The sequence below is a fragment of the Pristiophorus japonicus genome, unplaced genomic scaffold (assembly GCF_044704955.1).
Source record: "Pristiophorus japonicus isolate sPriJap1 unplaced genomic scaffold, sPriJap1.hap1 HAP1_SCAFFOLD_60, whole genome shotgun sequence".
Lineage (NCBI taxonomy): Eukaryota > Metazoa > Chordata > Chondrichthyes > Pristiophoridae > Pristiophorus > Pristiophorus japonicus.
Window position 1 is genome coordinate 3,293,558 of NW_027254509.1, and position 16,135 is coordinate 3,309,692.

Sequence of the window (16,135 nt, forward strand, 5' to 3'; positions counted from 1 at the left end):
TGTGGTCCGTTGTTCAGTTTCTGTTTTCTAGGTCAGACTGTTGTGAGTTGGTCAGTTTTTGGCTTTTAGGTCAGAATTTGATCAGTTGGTCAGGTACTTTTTCCTAGGTCAGACTATGATCCGTTGGTCAGTTTCTGGTTTTCTAGGTCAGATTATGGTCAGTTGCTCAGTTGCTGATTTCTAGGTCAGACTGTGGTCAGTTGGTCATATACTGGTTGCTAGGTCAGAGTGTGGCCTGTTTTGACTGTTTGTGGTTGCTAGGTTAGACGGCGGTCATTTGGTCAGTTTCTGTTTTCGAGGTCAGTTTGTGATCAGTTGCTCTGTTTCTGGTTTCTAGGTCAGACAGTGGTTATTTGGTCAGTTTCGTGTTGTCTTGGTCAGTTGGTCCGTTTCATGTTGTCTCAGTCAGACTGTGGGCAGTTGGTCAGTATCTGGTTTCAAGGTCAGACTGTGGTCAGACTGTGGTCAGTTGGTCAGTTTATGGTTTCTCGGTCAGACTGTAGTCAGTTGGTAAGTTTCTGGCTATCTAGGTCTGTTTCTCTGGTCAGCTTGTTACGTTTTGGTTGCTATGTCATCCTGTGGTCAGTTGGTCAGTTGCTTGTAACGCGGTCAGACGATGGTCACTTGCTCAGTTTCGGGTTTCTTGGTCAGAATGTGGTCAGTTGGTCAGTTTCTGGTATCTAGGTCAGACTGTGGCCAGTTGGTCAGATTCTGGTTGTCTCAGTAAGACTGTGGTCCGTTGGTCAGTTTTGGTTTATCTAGGTCAGACTGTGGCCAGTTGGTCAGTTGCTGGTGCCTAGGTGAGATTGTGGTCAGTTGGTCAGTTTCTGGTTTCTAGGTCTGACTTTGATCAGTTGGTCAGTTGCTAGTTTCTAGGTCACACTGTGGTCAGTTGGTCAATTTCTGATTTCGAGGTCAGACTGTGGTCAGTTGATCATGTTTCTGGTGTCTGTGTCAGAGTGTGGTCAGTTGGTCAGTTTCTGATTTCTAGGTCAGACTGTGGTCAGTTGATCATGTTTCTGGATTCTCGCTCAGACTGTGGTCATTTGGTCAGTTTCTGGTGTCTAGGTCAGACTATGGTCAGTTGATCAGTTTCTGGTTGTCTTGTTCTGTATCTCTGGTCAGTTTGTTACATTTTGGTTGCTATGTCATCCTGTGGTCAGTTGGTCAGTTGCTTGTAACGCGGTCAGACGATGGTCACTTGCTCAGTTTCGGGTTTCTTGGACAGAATGTGGTCAGTTGGTCAGTTTCTGGTATCTAGGTCAGACTGTGGCCAGTTGGTCAGATTCTGGTTGTCTCAGTAAGACTGTGGTCCGTTGGTCAGTTTTGGTTTATCGAGGTCAGACTGTGGTCAGTTGGTCAGTTGCTGGTGCCTAGGTGAGATTGTGGTCAGTTGGTCAGTTTCTGTTTTCTAGGTCAGACTTTGGTCAGCTGATCAGTTTCTGGTTTCTAGGTCAGACTGAGGTCAGTTGATCAGTTTCTGGTTTCCAGGTCAGACTGTGGTCAGTTGGTCAATTTCTGGTTTCTAGGTCAGACTGTGGTCAGTTCTTCAATTTCTGGTTCCTAGGTCAGACTGTGTTCAATTGGTCAGTTTCTTGTTGCTTGGTCAGACTGTGGTCAGTTGGTCAGTTTCTGGTTTCTAGGTCAGACTGTGGTCATTTGGTCAGATTCTGGTATCTAGGTCAGACTGTGGTCAGTTGGTCAGTTTGTGGTTTCTATGTCAGACTGTGTTCAGTTGGTCAGTTTCTGGTTCCGAGGTCAGACTGTGTTCAGTTGGTCAGTTTCTGGTATCTTAGTCAGACTGTGGTCAGTTGGTCAGTTTCTGGTTTCGAGTTCAGACTGTGGTCAGTTGGTCAGTTGCTGGTTCAAGGTCAGCCTGTGGACAGTTGGTCAGTTGCTGGTTCTTGGTCAGCTTGTGGACAGTTGGTCAGTTGCTGGTTGCTGGATCAGTCTGTGTTCAGTTTGTTACTTTTTGTTTGCAAGGTCATCCTGTGGTCAATTGGTCAGTTGCTGATTTCTTGATCAGACAGTGGTCAGTTGGTAGTTTCGCGTTCTCTTATTCAGACTGTGGTCAGTTGGTCAGTTTCAGGTTTCTCGGTCAGTCTGAAGGCAGTTGGTCAGTTTCTGGTTCTTAATTCAGACTGTGGTCAGTTGGTCAGTTACGGTTTCTCGGTCAGACAGTGGTCAGTTGCTCAGATTCTGCTTCCTACGTCAGACTGTGGTCAGTTGCTCAGTTTCTGGTTTATAGGTCAGACTGTGGTCAGTTGCTATATTTCACGTTGGCTCAGTCAGATTGTGGTCAGTTGGTAAGTTTCTGGTTGCTTGGTCAGACTTTGTTCAGTTGGTCAGTTTCTGGTTTCTAGATAAGATTTTGTTCAGTTTGTTAATTTTGGTTGCGAGGTCATCCTGTGGTCAATTGGTCAGTTGTGTTTTCTTTCTCAGACTGCAGTCAGTTCCGTCAGTTTCTGATTTCTCGGTTAGAGTGTGGTCAGTTGGTCAGTTTTTGGTTGTCTCAGTCAGACGGTGGTCAGTTGGTCAGTTTCTGGTTTCTTGGTCAGACTGAAATCAGTTGGTCAGTTTCTGGTTTCTAGGTCGGACTGAAATCAGTTGGTCATTTTATGGTTCTTAAATCAGACTGTGGTCAGTTGGTCAGTTTCAGGATTCCAGGTCAGACAGTGGTCAGCTGGTCAGTTTCAGGATTCTAGGTCAGACTGTGGTCAGTTGCTCAATTTCTGGTTTCTAGGTCAGACTGTGGTCTGTTGCTATATTTCACGTTGAATCAGTCAGTTTGTGGTCAGTTGGTAAGTTTCTGGTTGGTAGGACAGACTGTGGTCAGTTGGTCTGTTTCTGGTTTCTAGATAATATTGTGGTCAGTTGGTCAGTTTCTGGTTTCTAGGTCAGACTGTTGTCAGATGGTCAGTTTCTGGTTTCTGTCAGACTTTGGTCAGTTCGTCAGTTTTGTATTGCCTCGGTCAGACTGTGGTCAGTTGGTCAGTTTTTTACCAGGTCAGACTGTGATCAGCTGTTCAGTTTATGGTTTCCAGATCAGACTTTGGTCAGTTGGTCAGATACTGGTACCTTGGTCAGACTGTGGTCAGTTGCTCAGTTCCAGGTTCTAGGTCAGCCTGTGGACAGTTGGTCAGTTGCTGGTTGCTGGATCAGTCTGTGTTCGGATTGTTACTTTTTGTTTGTAAAGTCATCCTGTGGTCAATTGGTCAGTTGCTGGTTTATTGATCAGACTGTGGTCAGTTGGTCAATTTCGGGCTGTCTTTGTCATACTGTGGTCAGTTGGTCAGTTTCTGGTTTCTAGGTCAGAGTGAAGTCATTTGGTCAGTTTCTGGTTCCTAAGTCAGACTGTGGTCAGTTGGTCAGTTTCTGGTTTCTAGGTCAAACTGTGGTCAGTTGCTAAATTTCTGGTTTCGAGGCCAGACTGTGGTCAGTTGGTCAGTTTCTGATTCCTAGGTAAACTGTGGTCACTTGGTCAGTTTCTGGTTTCTAGGTCCGACTCTGGTCAGTTGCTCATTTACTGGCTGCTCGGTCAGTCTGTGGTCAGTTGGTCAGTTTCTGGTTCCGAGGTCAGACTGTGGTCAGTTGTTCAGTTTCTGGTTTCTAGGTCAGACTGTGGTCGGTTGGTCAGTTTCTGGATGTCTAGTTTTGTTTCTCTGGTCAGTTTGTTACTTTTTAGTTGCTAGGTCATCCTGTGTTCAGTTGGTCAGTTGCTTGTTGCGTGCTAAGACTGTGGTTAGTTGCTCAGTTTCTGGTTTCTAGGTCAGACTGTGGTCAGTTGGTCAGTTTCGAATTTCTAGATCAGAATGTGGTCAGTTGCTCAGTTTCTGAATCCTAGGTCAAACTGCGGTCAGTTGGTCAATTTCTGGTTTCTAGGCCAGACTGTGGTCAGTTGGTCAGACTCTGGTTTCGAGGTCATACTGTGGTCAGTTGGTCAGTTGCTGGTTCTAGGTCAGCCTGTGGAAAGTTGGTCAGTTGCCGGTTACTGGATCCGCCTGTGTTCAGTTAGTTACATTTTGGTTGCAAGTTCATCTTGTGGTCAATTGGTCAGTTGCTGATTTCTTGATCAGACTGTGGTCAGTTGGTCAGCTTCGCGTTGTCTCAGTAAGACTGTGGTCAGTTGATCAGTTTCAGGTTTCTAGGTCAGTCTGAAGGCACTTGGTCAGTTTCTGGTTCTTAATTCAGACTGTGGTCAGTTGCTCAGTTTCTGGTTTCTAGGTCAGACTGTGGTCACTTGCTCAGTTTCTGGTTTATAGATCAGACTGTTGTCAGTTGCTATATTTCACATTGTATCAGTCAGATTGTGGTTAGTTGGTCAGTTGCTGGTTGCTAGGTCAGACTGTGGTCAGTTGGTCAGTTTCTGGTTTCTAGATCAGACTGTGGTGAGTTGGTCAGTTTCTGGTTTCTAGGTCAGACTGTGGTCAGTTGGTCAGTTTCTGGTTTCTTGGTCAGACTGTGGTCAGTTGCTATATTTCACGTTGTCTCAGTCAGATTGTGGTCAGTTGGTAAGTTTCTGGTTGCTAGGTCAGACTTTGTTCAGTTGGTCAGTTTCTGGTTTGTAGATAAGATTTTGTTCAGTTTGTTAATTTTGGTTGCGATGTCATCCTGTGGTCAATTGGTCAGTTGTGTTTTCTTTCTCAGACTGCAGTCAGTTCCGTCAGTTTCTGGTTTCTCGGTCAGACTGTGGTCAGTTGGTCAGTTTTTGGTTGTCTCAGTCAGACGGTGGTCAGTTGGTCAGTTGCTGGTTTCTAGGTCGGACTGAAATCAGTTGGTCATTTTATGGTTCTTAAATCAGAATGTGGTCAGCTGGTCAGTTTCAGGATTCTAGGTCAGACTGTGGTCAGTTGCTCAATTTCTGGTTTCTAGGTCAAACTGTGGTCTGTTGCTATATTTCACGTTGAATCAGTCAGATTGTGGTCAGTTGGTAAGTTTCTGGTTGGTAGGACAGACTGTGGTCAGTTGGTCAGATTCTGGTTTCTAGATAAGATTGTGGTCAGTTGGTCAGTTTCTGGTTTCTAGGTCAGACTGTTGTCAGATGGTCAGTTTCTGGTTTCTGTCAGACTTTGGTCAGTTCGTCAGTCTCGGATTGTCTCGGTCAGACTGTGGTCAGTTAGTCAGTTTTTTACCAGGTCAGCCTGTGATCAGCTGTTCAGTTTATGGTTTCCAGATCAGACTTTGGTCAGTGGGTCAGATACTGGTACCTTGGTCAGACTGTGGTCAGTTGCTCAGTTCCTGGTTCTAGGTCAGCCTGTGGACAGTTGGTCAGTTGCTGGTTGCTGGATCAGTCTGTGTTCGGATTGTTACTTTTTGTTTGTAAAGTCATCCTGTGGTCAATTGGTCAGTTGCTGGTTTATTGATCAGACTGTGGTCAGTTGGTCAATTTCGGGTTGTCTTTGTCATACTGTGGTCAGTTGGTCAGTTTCTGGTTTCTCGGTCAGAGTGAAGTCAGTTGGTCAGTTTCTGGTTCCTAAGTCAGACTGTGGTCAGTTGGTCAGTTTCTGGTATCTACGTCAGACTGTGGTCAGTTTCTAAATTTCTGATTTCCAGGCCAGACTGTGGTCAGTTGGTCAGTTTCTGATTCCTAGGTAAACTGTGGTCACTTGGCCAGTTTCTGGTTTCTAGGTCTGACTCTGGTCAGTTGCTCATTTACTTGCTGCTCGGTCAGTCTGTGGTCAGTTGGTCAGTTTCTGGTTCCGAGGTCAGACTGTGGTCAGTTGTTCAGTTTCTGGTTTCTAGGTCAGACTGTGGTCGGTTGGTCAGTTTCTGGTTGTCTAGTTTTGGTTCTCTGGTCAGTTTGTTACTTTTTAGTTGCTAGGTCATCCTGTGGTCAGTTGGTCAGGTGCTTGTTGCGTGCTAAGACTGTGGTCAGTTGCTCAGTTTCGAGTTTCTAGGTCAGACTGTGGTCAGTTGGTCAGTTTCGGATTCCTAGGTCAAACTGCGGTCAGTTGGTCAATTTCTGGTTTCTAGGCCAGACTGTGTTCAGTTGGTCAGGCTCTGGTTTCGAGGTCATACTGTGGTCAGTTGGTCAGTTGCTGGTTCTAGGTCAGCTTGTGGACAGTTGGTCAGTTGCCGGTTACTGGATCAGTCTGTGTTCAGTTAGTTACATTTTGGTTGCAAGTTCATCTTGTGGTCAATTGGTCAGTTGCTGATTTATTGATCAGACTGTGGTCAGTTGGTCAGCTTCGCGTTGTCTCAGTGAGACTGTGGTCAGTTGATCAGTTTCTGGTTTCTAGGTCAGTCTGAAGGCACTTGGTCAGTTTCTGGTTCTTAAGTCAGACTGTGGTCAGTTGCTCAGTTTCTGGTTTCTAGGTCAGACTGTGGTCACTTGCTCAGTTTCTGGTTTCTAGATCAGACTGTGGTCAGTTGCTATATTTCACGTTGTATCAGTCAGATTGTGGTTAGTTGGTCAGTTGCTGGTTGCTAGGTCAGACTGTGGTCAGTTGATCAGTTTCTGGTTTCTAGATCAGACTGTGGTCAGTTGGTCAGTTTCTGGTTTCTAGGTCAGACTGTGGTCAGTTGGTTAGTTTCTGGTTTCTTGGTCAGACTGTAGTCAGTTGGTCAGTTTTGTGTTGCCTCGGTCAGACTGTGGTCAGTTGGTCAGTCTCGGATTGTCTCGGTCAGACTGTGGTCAGTTGTTCAGTTTTTATTTCTCGGTCAGACTGTGATCAGCTGGTCAGTTTATGGTTTCCAGATCAGACTTTGGTCAGTTGATCAGATACTGGTTGCTAGGTCAGACTGTGGTGAGTTGTTCAGTGTCTGGTTTCTAGGTCAGACTGTAGTCAGTTGGACCGTTTTGTGTTGCCTCGGTCAGACTGTGGTCATTTGGTCAATCTCGGATTGTCTCGGTCAGACTGTGGTCAGTTGCTCAGTTTTTTTTTCTAAGTCAGACTGTGATCAGCTGGTCAGTTTACGGTTTCCAGATCAGACTTTGGTCAGTGGGTCAGATACTGGTTTTTAGGTCAGACTGTGGTCAGTTTGTCAGTTGCTGGTTCTAGTTCAGCATGTGGACAGTTGGTCAGTTTCTGATTCCTAGGTCAGATTGTGCTCAGTTGGTCAGTTTCTGTGTCCTAGGTCAGACTGTGGCCTGTTGGTCAGTTGTCGGTTGGCAGATCAGTCTGTGTTCCGTTTGATAATTTTGGTTGCGAGGTACAACTGTGGTCAATTGGTCAGTTGCTGGTTTCTTTATCAGACTTTAGTCAGTTCCGTCAGTTTCTGGTTTCTCGATCAGACTGTGGTCAGTTGGTCAGTTTTGGGTTGTCTCGGTCAGACTGTGGTCAGTTGGTCAGTTTCTGGTTCCTAGGTCAGACTGTGGTCAGTTGCTCAGTTTCTGGTTTCTAGGTCAGACTGTGGTCAGTTGCTATATATCACGTTGTCTAAGTCAATTGTGGTCAATTGGTAAGTTTCTGGTTTCTAGGTCAGACTGTGGTCAGTTGGTCAGTTTCTAGTTTCTAGAAAAGATTGAGGTCAGTTGGTCAGTTTCTGGTTTCTAGGTTAGACTGTGGTCAGTTGGTCAGTTTCTGGTATCTAGGTCAGACTGTGGTCAGTAGGTCAGTTTCTTGTTTTTAGGTCAGACTGTGTTCAGTTGGTCAGTTTCTGCTTTCTATATCGGAATTTGGTCAGTTGTCAGTTTCTGGTTTCTAGGTCAGACTGTGCTCAGTTAGTCAGTTTGTGTTTTCCATGTCAGACTGTGTTCAGTTGGTCAGTTTCTGGTTGCTTAGTCAGACTGTGGTCAGTTGGTCAGTTTCTGGTTTCGAGTTCAGACTGTGGTCAGTTGGTCAGTTGCTGGTTCAAGGTCAGCCTGTGGACAATTCGTCAGTTGCTGGTTTCTTGATCAGACTGTGATCAGTTGGTCAGTTTCGTGTTGTCTCAATCAGACTGGTCAGTTGTTCAGTTTCTGTTTTCTAGGTCAGACTGTTGTGAGTTGGTCAGTTTTTGGCTTCTAGGTCAGAATTTGATCAGTTGGTCAGGTACTTTTTCCTAGGTCAGACTGTGATCCGTTGGTCAGTTTCTGGTTTTCTATGTCAGATTATGGTCAGTTGCTCAGTTGCTGATTTCTAGGTCAGACTGTGGTCAGTTGGTCATATACTGGTTGCTAGGTCAGGGTGTGGCCTGTTTTGACTGTTTGTGGTTGCTAGGTTAGACGGCGGTCATTTGGTCAGTTTCTGTTTTCGAGGTCAGTTTGTGATCAGTTGCTCTGTTTCTGGTTTCTAGGTTAGACAGTGGTTATTTGGTCAGTTTCGTGTTGTCTTGGTCAGTTGGTCAGTTTCATGTTGTCTCAGTCAGACTGTGGGCAGTTGGTCAGTATCTGGTTTCAAGGTCAGACTGTGGTCAGACTGTGGTCAGTTGGTCAGTTTATGGTTTCTCGGTCAGACTGTGGTCAGTTGGTAAGTTTCTGGCTATCTAGGTCTGTTTCTCTGGTCAGCTTGTTACGTTTTGGTTGCTATGTCATCCTGTGGTCAGTTGGTCAGTTGCTTGTAACGCGGTCAGACGATGGTCACTTGCTCAGTTTCGGGTTTCTTGGTCAGAATGTGGTCAGTTGGTCAGTTTCTGGTATCTAGGTCAGACTGTGGCCAGTTGGTCAGATTCTGGTTGTCTCAGTAAGACTGTGGTCCGTTGGTCAGTTTTGGTTTATCTAGGTCAGACTGTGGCCAGTTGGTCAGTTGCTGGTGCCTAGGTGAGATTGTGGTCAGTTGGTCAGTTTCTGGTTTCTAGGTCAGACTTTGATCAGTTGGTCAGTTGCTAGTTTCTAGGTCACACTATGGTCAGTTGGTCAATTTCTGATTTCGAGGTCAGACTGTGGTCTGTTGATCATGTTTCTGGTGTCTATATCAGACTGTGGTCAGTTGGTCAGTTTCTGATTTCTAGGTCAGACTGTGGTCAGTTGATCATGTTTCTGGATTCTCGCTCAGACTGTGGTCATTTGGTCAGTTTCTGGTGTCTAGGTCAGACTATGGTCAGTTGATCAGTTTCTGGTTGTCTTGTTCTGTATCTCTGGTCAGTTTGTTACATTTTGGTTGCTATGTCATCCTGTGGTCAGTTGGTCAGTTGCTTGTAACGCGGTCAGACGATGGTCACTTGCTCAGTTTCGGGTTTCTTGGACAGAATGTGGTCAGTTGGTCAGTTTCTGGTATCTAGGTCAGAATGTGGCCAGTTGGTCAGATTCTGGTTGTCTCAGTAAGACTGTGGTCCGTTGGTCAGTTTTGGTTTATCTAGGTCAGACTGTGGTCAGTTGGTCAGTTGCTGGTGCCTAGGTGAGATTGTGGTCAGTTGGTCAGTTTCTGCTTTCTAGGTCAGATTTTGGTCAGCTGATCAGTTTCTGGTTTCTAGGTCAGACTGAGGTCAGTTGATCAGTTTCTGGTTTCCAGGTCAGACTGTGGTCAGTTGGTCAATTTCTGGTTTCTAGGTCAGACTGTGGTCAGTTCTTCAATTTCTGGTTCCTAGGTCAGACTGTGTTCAGTTGGTCAGTTTCTGGTTGCACGGTCAGACTGTGGTCAGTTGGTCAGTTTCTGGTTTCTAGGTCAGACTTTGGTCAGCTGATCAGTTTCTGGTTTCTAGGTCAGACTGAGGTCAGTTGATCAGTTTCTGGTTTCCAGGTCAGACTGTGGTCAGTTGGTCAATTTCTGGTTTCTAGATCAGACTGTGGTCAGTTTTCAATTTCTGGTTCGTAGGTCAGACTGTGTTCAGTTGGTCAGTTTCTGGTTGCTCGGTCAGACTGTGGTCAGTTGGTCAGTTTCTGGTTTCTAGGTCAGACTGTGGTCATTTGGTCAGTTTCTGGTATCTAGGTCAGACTGTGGTCAGTTGGTCAGTTTGTGGTTTCTATGTCAGACTGTGTTCAGTTGGTCAGTTTCTGGTTCCGAGGTCAGACTGTGTTCAGTTGGTCAGTTTCTGGTATCTTAGTCAGACAGTGGTCAGTTGGTCAGTTTCTGGTTTCGAGTTCAGACTGTGGTCAGTTGGTCAGTTGCTGGTTCTAGGTCAGCCTGTGGACAGTTGGTCAGTTGCTGGTTCTTGGTCAGCTTGTGGACAGTTGGTCAGTTGCTGGTTGCTGGATCAGTCTGTGTTCAGTTTGTTACTTTTTGTTTGCAAGGTCATCCTGTGGTCAATTGGTCAGTTGCTGATTTCTTGATCAGACTGTGGTCAGTTGGTAGTTTCGCGTTGTCTTATTCAGACTGTGGTCAGTTGGTCAGTTACGGTTTCTAGGTCAGACAGTGGTCAGTTGCTCAGTTTCTGCTTCCTCGGTCAGACTGTGGTCAGTTGCTCAGTTTCTGGTTTATAGGTCAGACTGTGGTCAGTTGCTATATTTCACGTTGTCTCAGTCAGATTGTGGTCAGTTGGTCAGTTGCTGGTTGCTAGGTCAGACATTGGTCAGTTGGTCAGTTTCTGGTTTCTAGGTCAGACTGTGATCAGTTGGTCAGTTTCTGGTTTCTAGGTCAGACTGTAGTAAGATGGTCAGTTTTGTGTTGCCTCGGTCAGACTGTGGTCAGTTGGTCAGTTTTTTTTCTAGGTCAGACTGTCATCAGCTGGTCAGTTTATGGTTTCCAGATCAGACTTTGGTCAGTTGGTCAGATGCTGGTTGCTAGGTCAGACTGTGGTCAGTTGTTCAGATTTACGTTTCTAGGTCAGACTGTAGTAAGTTGCTCAGGTTTCTGGTTCCTAGTTCAGACTGTGTTCGGTTGGTCAATTTCTGGTTTCTAGGTCAGACTGTGGTCAGTTGGTCAGTTTCTGGTTTCTAGGTCGGTCTGTCGTCAGTTGGTCAGTTTTGTGTTGCCTCGGGCAGACTGTGGTCAGTTGGTCAGTCTCGGATTGTCTCGGTCAGACTGCGGTCAGTTGGTCAGTTTTTTTTCTTGGTCAGACTGTGAGCAGCTGGTCAGTTTATGGTTTCCAGCTCAGAATTTGGTCAGTTGGTCAGATACTGTTTGCTAGGTCAGACTGTGGTCAGTTGATCAGTTGCTGCTTCGAGGTCAGTCTGTGGAAAGTTGGTCAGTTTCTGATTTCTAGGTCAGATTGTGCTCACTTGGTCAGTTTCTGGTTCCTAGGTCAGACTGAGGGCAGTTGGTCAGTTGCTGCCTCTAGGTCAGTCTGTGGACAGTTGGTCAGTTGCCGGTTGGTAGATCAGTCTGTGTTCAGTTTGTTAATTTGGTTGCGAGGTCATCCTGTGGTCAATTGGTCAGTTGCTGGTTTCTTTATCAGACTGCAGTCAGTTCCGTCAGTTTCTGGTTTCTCGGTCAGTCTGTGGTCAGTTGGTCAGTTTCGGGTTGTCTCGGTCAAACTGTGGTCAGTTCGTCAGTTTCTGGTTGTCTCGGTCAGATTCTGGTCAGTTGGTCAGTTTCTGGTTTCTAGGTCAGACTGAAATCATTTGGTCAGTTTCTGGTTCTTAAATCGGACTGTGGTCAGTTGGTCAGTTACGGTTTCTAGGTCAGACAGTGATCAGTTGATAAGTTTCAGGATTCTAGGTCAGACTGTGGTAAGTTGCTCAGTTTCTGGTTCCTAGGTCAGACTGTGGTCAGTTGCTCAGTTTCTGGTTCTTAAATCGGACTGTGGTCAGTTGGTCATTTACGGTTTCTAGGTCAGACAGTGGTCAGTTGATAAGTTTCAGGATTCTAGGTAAGACTGTGGTAAGTTGCTCAGTTTCTGGTTCCTAGGTCAGACTGTGGTCAGTTGCTCAGTTTCTGCTTTCTTGGTCAGACTGTGGTCAGTTGCTATATTTCACGTTGTCTCAATCAGATTGTGGTCAGTTGGTAAGTTTCTGGTTGCTAGGTCAGACTTTGTTCAGTTGGTCAGTTTCTGGTTTCTGGATAAGATTGTGTTCTGTTTGTTAATTTTGGTTGCGAGGTCATCCTGTGGTCAATTGGTCAGTTGTGTTTTCTTTCTCAGACTGCAGTCAGTTCCGTCAGTTTCTGGTTTCCCGGTCAGACTGTGGTCATTTGGTCAGTTTATGGTTTCTAGGTCAGACTGTGGTCAGTTCTTCAATTTCTGGTTCCTAGGTCAGACTGTGTTCAGTTGGTCAGTTTCTGGTTGCACGGTCAGACTGTGGTCAGTTGGTCAGTTTCTGGTTTCTAGGTCAGACTTTGGTCAGCTGATCAGTTTCTGGTTTCTAGGTCAGACTGAGGTCAGTTGATCAGTTTCTGGTTTCCAGGTCAGACTGTGGTCAGTTGGTCAATTTCTGGTTTCTAGATCAGACTGTGGTCAGTTTTCAATTTCTGGTTCGTAGGTCAGACTGTGTTCAGTTGGTCAGTTTCTGGTTGCTCGGTCAGACTGTGGTCAGTTGGTCAGTTTCTGGTTTCTAGGTCAGACTGTGGTCATTTGGTCAGTTTCTGGTATCTAGGTCAGACTGTGGTCAGTTGGTCAGTTTGTGGTTTCTATGTCAGACTGTGTTCAGTTGGTCAGTTTCTGGTTCCGAGGTCAGACTGTGTTCAGTTGGTCAGTTTCTGGTATCTTAGTCAGACAGTGGTCAGTTGGTCAGTTTCTGGTTTCGAGTTCAGACTGTGGTCAGTTGGTCAGTTGCTGGTTCTAGGTCAGCCTGTGGACAGTTGGTCAGTTGCTGGTTCTTGGTCAGCTTGTGGACAGTTGGTCAGTTGCTGGTTGCTGGATCAGTCTGTGTTCAGTTTGTTACTTTTTGTTTGCAAGGTCATCCTGTGGTCAATTGGTCAGTTGCTGATTTCTTGATCAGACTGTGGTCAGTTGGTAGTTTCGCGTTGTCTTATTCAGACTGTGGTCAGTTGGTCAGTTACGGTTTCTAGGTCAGACAGTGGTCAGTTGCTCAGTTTCTGCTTCCTCGGTCAGACTGTGGTCAGTTGCTCAGTTTCTGGTTTATAGGTCAGACTGTGGTCAGTTGCTATATTTCACGTTGTCTCAGTCAGATTGTGGTCAGTTGGTCAGTTGCTGGTTGCTAGGTCAGACATTGGTCAGTTGGTCAGTTTCTGGTTTCTAGGTCAGACTGTGATCAGTTGGTCAGTTTCTGGTTTCTAGGTCAGACTGTAGTAAGATGGTCAGTTTTGTGTTGCCTCGGTCAGACTGTGGTCAGTTGGTCAGTTTTTTTTCTAGGTCAGACTGTCATCAGCTGGTCAGTTTATGGTTTCCAGATCAGACTTTGGTCAGTTGGTCAGATGCTGGTTGCTAGGTCAGACTGTGGTCAGTTGTTCAGATTTACGTTTCTAGGTCAGACTGTAGTAAGTTGCTCAGGTTTCTGGTTCCTAGTTCAGACTGTGTTCGGTTGGTCAATTTCTGGTTTCTAGGTCAGACTGTGGTCAGTTGGTCAGTTTCTGGTTTCTAGGTCGGTCTGTCGTCAGTTGGTCAGTTTTGTGTTGCCTCGGGCAGACTGTGGTCAGTTGGTCAGTCTCGGATTGTCTCGGTCAGACTGCGGTCAGTTGGTCAGTTTTTTTTCTTGGTCAGACTGTGAGCAGCTGGTCAGTTTATGGTTTCCAGCTCAGAATTTGGTCAGTTGGTCAGATACTGTTTGCTAGGTCAGACTGTGGTCAGTTGATCAGTTGCTGCTTCGAGGTCAGTCTGTGGAAAGTTGGTCAGTTTCTGATTTCTAGGTCAGATTGTGCTCACTTGGTCAGTTTCTGGTTCCTAGGTCAGACTGAGGGCAGTTGGTCAGTTGCTGCCTCTAGGTCAGTCTGTGGACAGTTGGTCAGTTGCCGGTTGGTAGATCAGTCTGTGTTCAGTTTGTTAATTTGGTTGCGAGGTCATCCTGTGGTCAATTGGTCAGTTGCTGGTTTCTTTATCAGACTGCAGTCAGTTCCGTCAGTTTCTGGTTTCTCGGTCAGTCTGTGGTCAGTTGGTCAGTTTCGGGTTGTCTCGGTCAAACTGTGGTCAGTTCGTCAGTTTCTGGTTGTCTCGGTCAGATTCTGGTCAGTTGGTCAGTTTCTGGTTTCTAGGTCAGACTGAAATCATTTGGTCAGTTTCTGGTTCTTAAATCGGACTGTGGTCAGTTGGTCAGTTACGGTTTCTAGGTCAGACAGTGATCAGTTGATAAGTTTCAGGATTCTAGGTCAGACTGTGGTAAGTTGCTCAGTTTCTGGTTCCTAGGTCAGACTGTGGTCAGTTGCTCAGTTTCTGGTTCTTAAATCGGACTGTGGTCAGTTGGTCATTTACGGTTTCTAGGTCAGACAGTGGTCAGTTGATAAGTTTCAGGATTCTAGGTAAGACTGTGGTAAGTTGCTCAGTTTCTGGTTCCTAGGTCAGACTGTGGTCAGTTGCTCAGTTTCTGCTTTCTTGGTCAGACTGTGGTCAGTTGCTATATTTCACGTTGTCTCAATCAGATTGTGGTCAGTTGGTAAGTTTCTGGTTGCTAGGTCAGACTTTGTTCAGTTGGTCAGTTTCTGGTTTCTGGATAAGATTGTGTTCTGTTTGTTAATTTTGGTTGCGAGGTCATCCTGTGGTCAATTGGTCAGTTGTGTTTTCTTTCTCAGACTGCAGTCAGTTCCGTCAGTTTCTGGTTTCCCGGTCAGACTGTGGTCATTTGGTCAGTTTATGGTTGTCTCGGTCAGACGGTGTTCAGTTGGTCAGTTTCTGGTTTCTTGGTCAGACTGAAATCAGTTGGTCAGTTTCTGGTTTCTAGGTCGGACTGAAATCAGTTGGTCATTTTCTGGTTCTTAAATCAGACTGTGGTCAGTGATCTGGAAACCATAAACTGAACAGCTGATCACAGTTGGTCAGTTTCAGGATTCCAGGTCAGACAGTGGTCAGCTGGTCAGTTTAAGGATTCTAGGTCAGACTGTGGTCAGTTGCTCAATTTCTGGTTTGTAGGTCAGACTGTGGTCTGTTGCTATATTTCACGTTGAATCAGTCAGATTGTGGTCATTTGGTAAGTTTCTGGTTGGTAGGACAGACTGTGGTCAGTTGGTCAGTTTCTGCTTTCTAGATAAGATTGTGGTCAGTTGGTCAGTTGGTCAGTTTCTGGTTTCTAGGTCAGACTGTTGTCAGATGGTCAGTTTCTGATTTCTGTGTCAGACTTTGGTCAGTTGGTCAGTTTTGTATTGCCTCGGTCAGACTGTGGTCAGTTGGTCAGTCTCGGATTGTCTCGGTCAGACTGTGGTCAGTTAGTCAGTTTTTTACCAGGTCAGACTGTGATCAGCTGTTATGTTTATGGTTTCCAGATCAGACTTTGGTCAGTTGGTCAGATACTGGTACCTTGGTCAGACTGTGGTCAGTTGCTCAGTTCCTGGTTCTAGGTCAGCCTGTGGACAGTTGGTCAGTTGCTGGTTGCTGGATCAGTCTGTGTTCGGATTGTTATTTTTTGTTTGTAATGTCATCCTGTGGTCAATTGGTCAGTTGCTGGTTTATTGATCAGACTGTGGTCAGTTGGTCAATTTCGGGTTTCTAGGTCAGAGTGAAGTCAGTTGGTCAGTTTCTGGTTCCTAAGTCAGACTGTGGTCAGTTGGTCAGTTTCTGGTTTCTAGGTCCGACTCTGGTCAGTTGCCCATTTACTGGCTGCTCGGTCAGTCTGTGATCAGTTGGTCAGTTTCTGGTTCCGAGGTCAAACTGTGGTCGGTTGGTCAGTTTCTGGTTGTCTAGTTTTGTTTCTCTGGTCAGTTTGTTACTTTTTGGTTGCTAGGTCATGCTGTGGTCAGTTGGTCAGTTTCGGATTTCAAGATCAGAATGTGGTCAGTTGCTCAGTTTCTGATTCCTAGGTCAAACTGCGGTTAGTTGGTCAATTTCTGGTTTCTAGGCCAGACATTGGTCAGTTGGTCAGGCTCTGGTTTCGAGGTCATACTGTGGTCAGTTGGTCAGTTGCTGGTTCTAGGTCAGCCTGTGGACAGTTGGTCAGTTGCCGGTTACTGGATCAGTCTGTGTTCAGTTAGTTACATTTTGCTTGCAAGTTCATCTTGTGGTCAATTGGTCAGTTGCTGATTTCTTGATCAGACTGTGGTCAGTTGGTCAGCTTCGCGTTTTCTCAGTGAGACTGTGGTCAGTTGATCAGTTTCTGGTTTCTAGGTCAGTCTGAAGGCACTTGGTCAGTTTCTGGTTCTTAAGTCAGACTGTGGTCAGTTGCTCAGTTTCTGGTTTCTAGGTCAGACTGTGGTCACTTGCTCAGTTTCTGGTTTATAGATCAGACTGTGGACAGTTGCTATATTTCACGTTGTGTCAGTCAGATTGTGGTTAGTTGGTCAGTTGCTGGTTGCTAGGT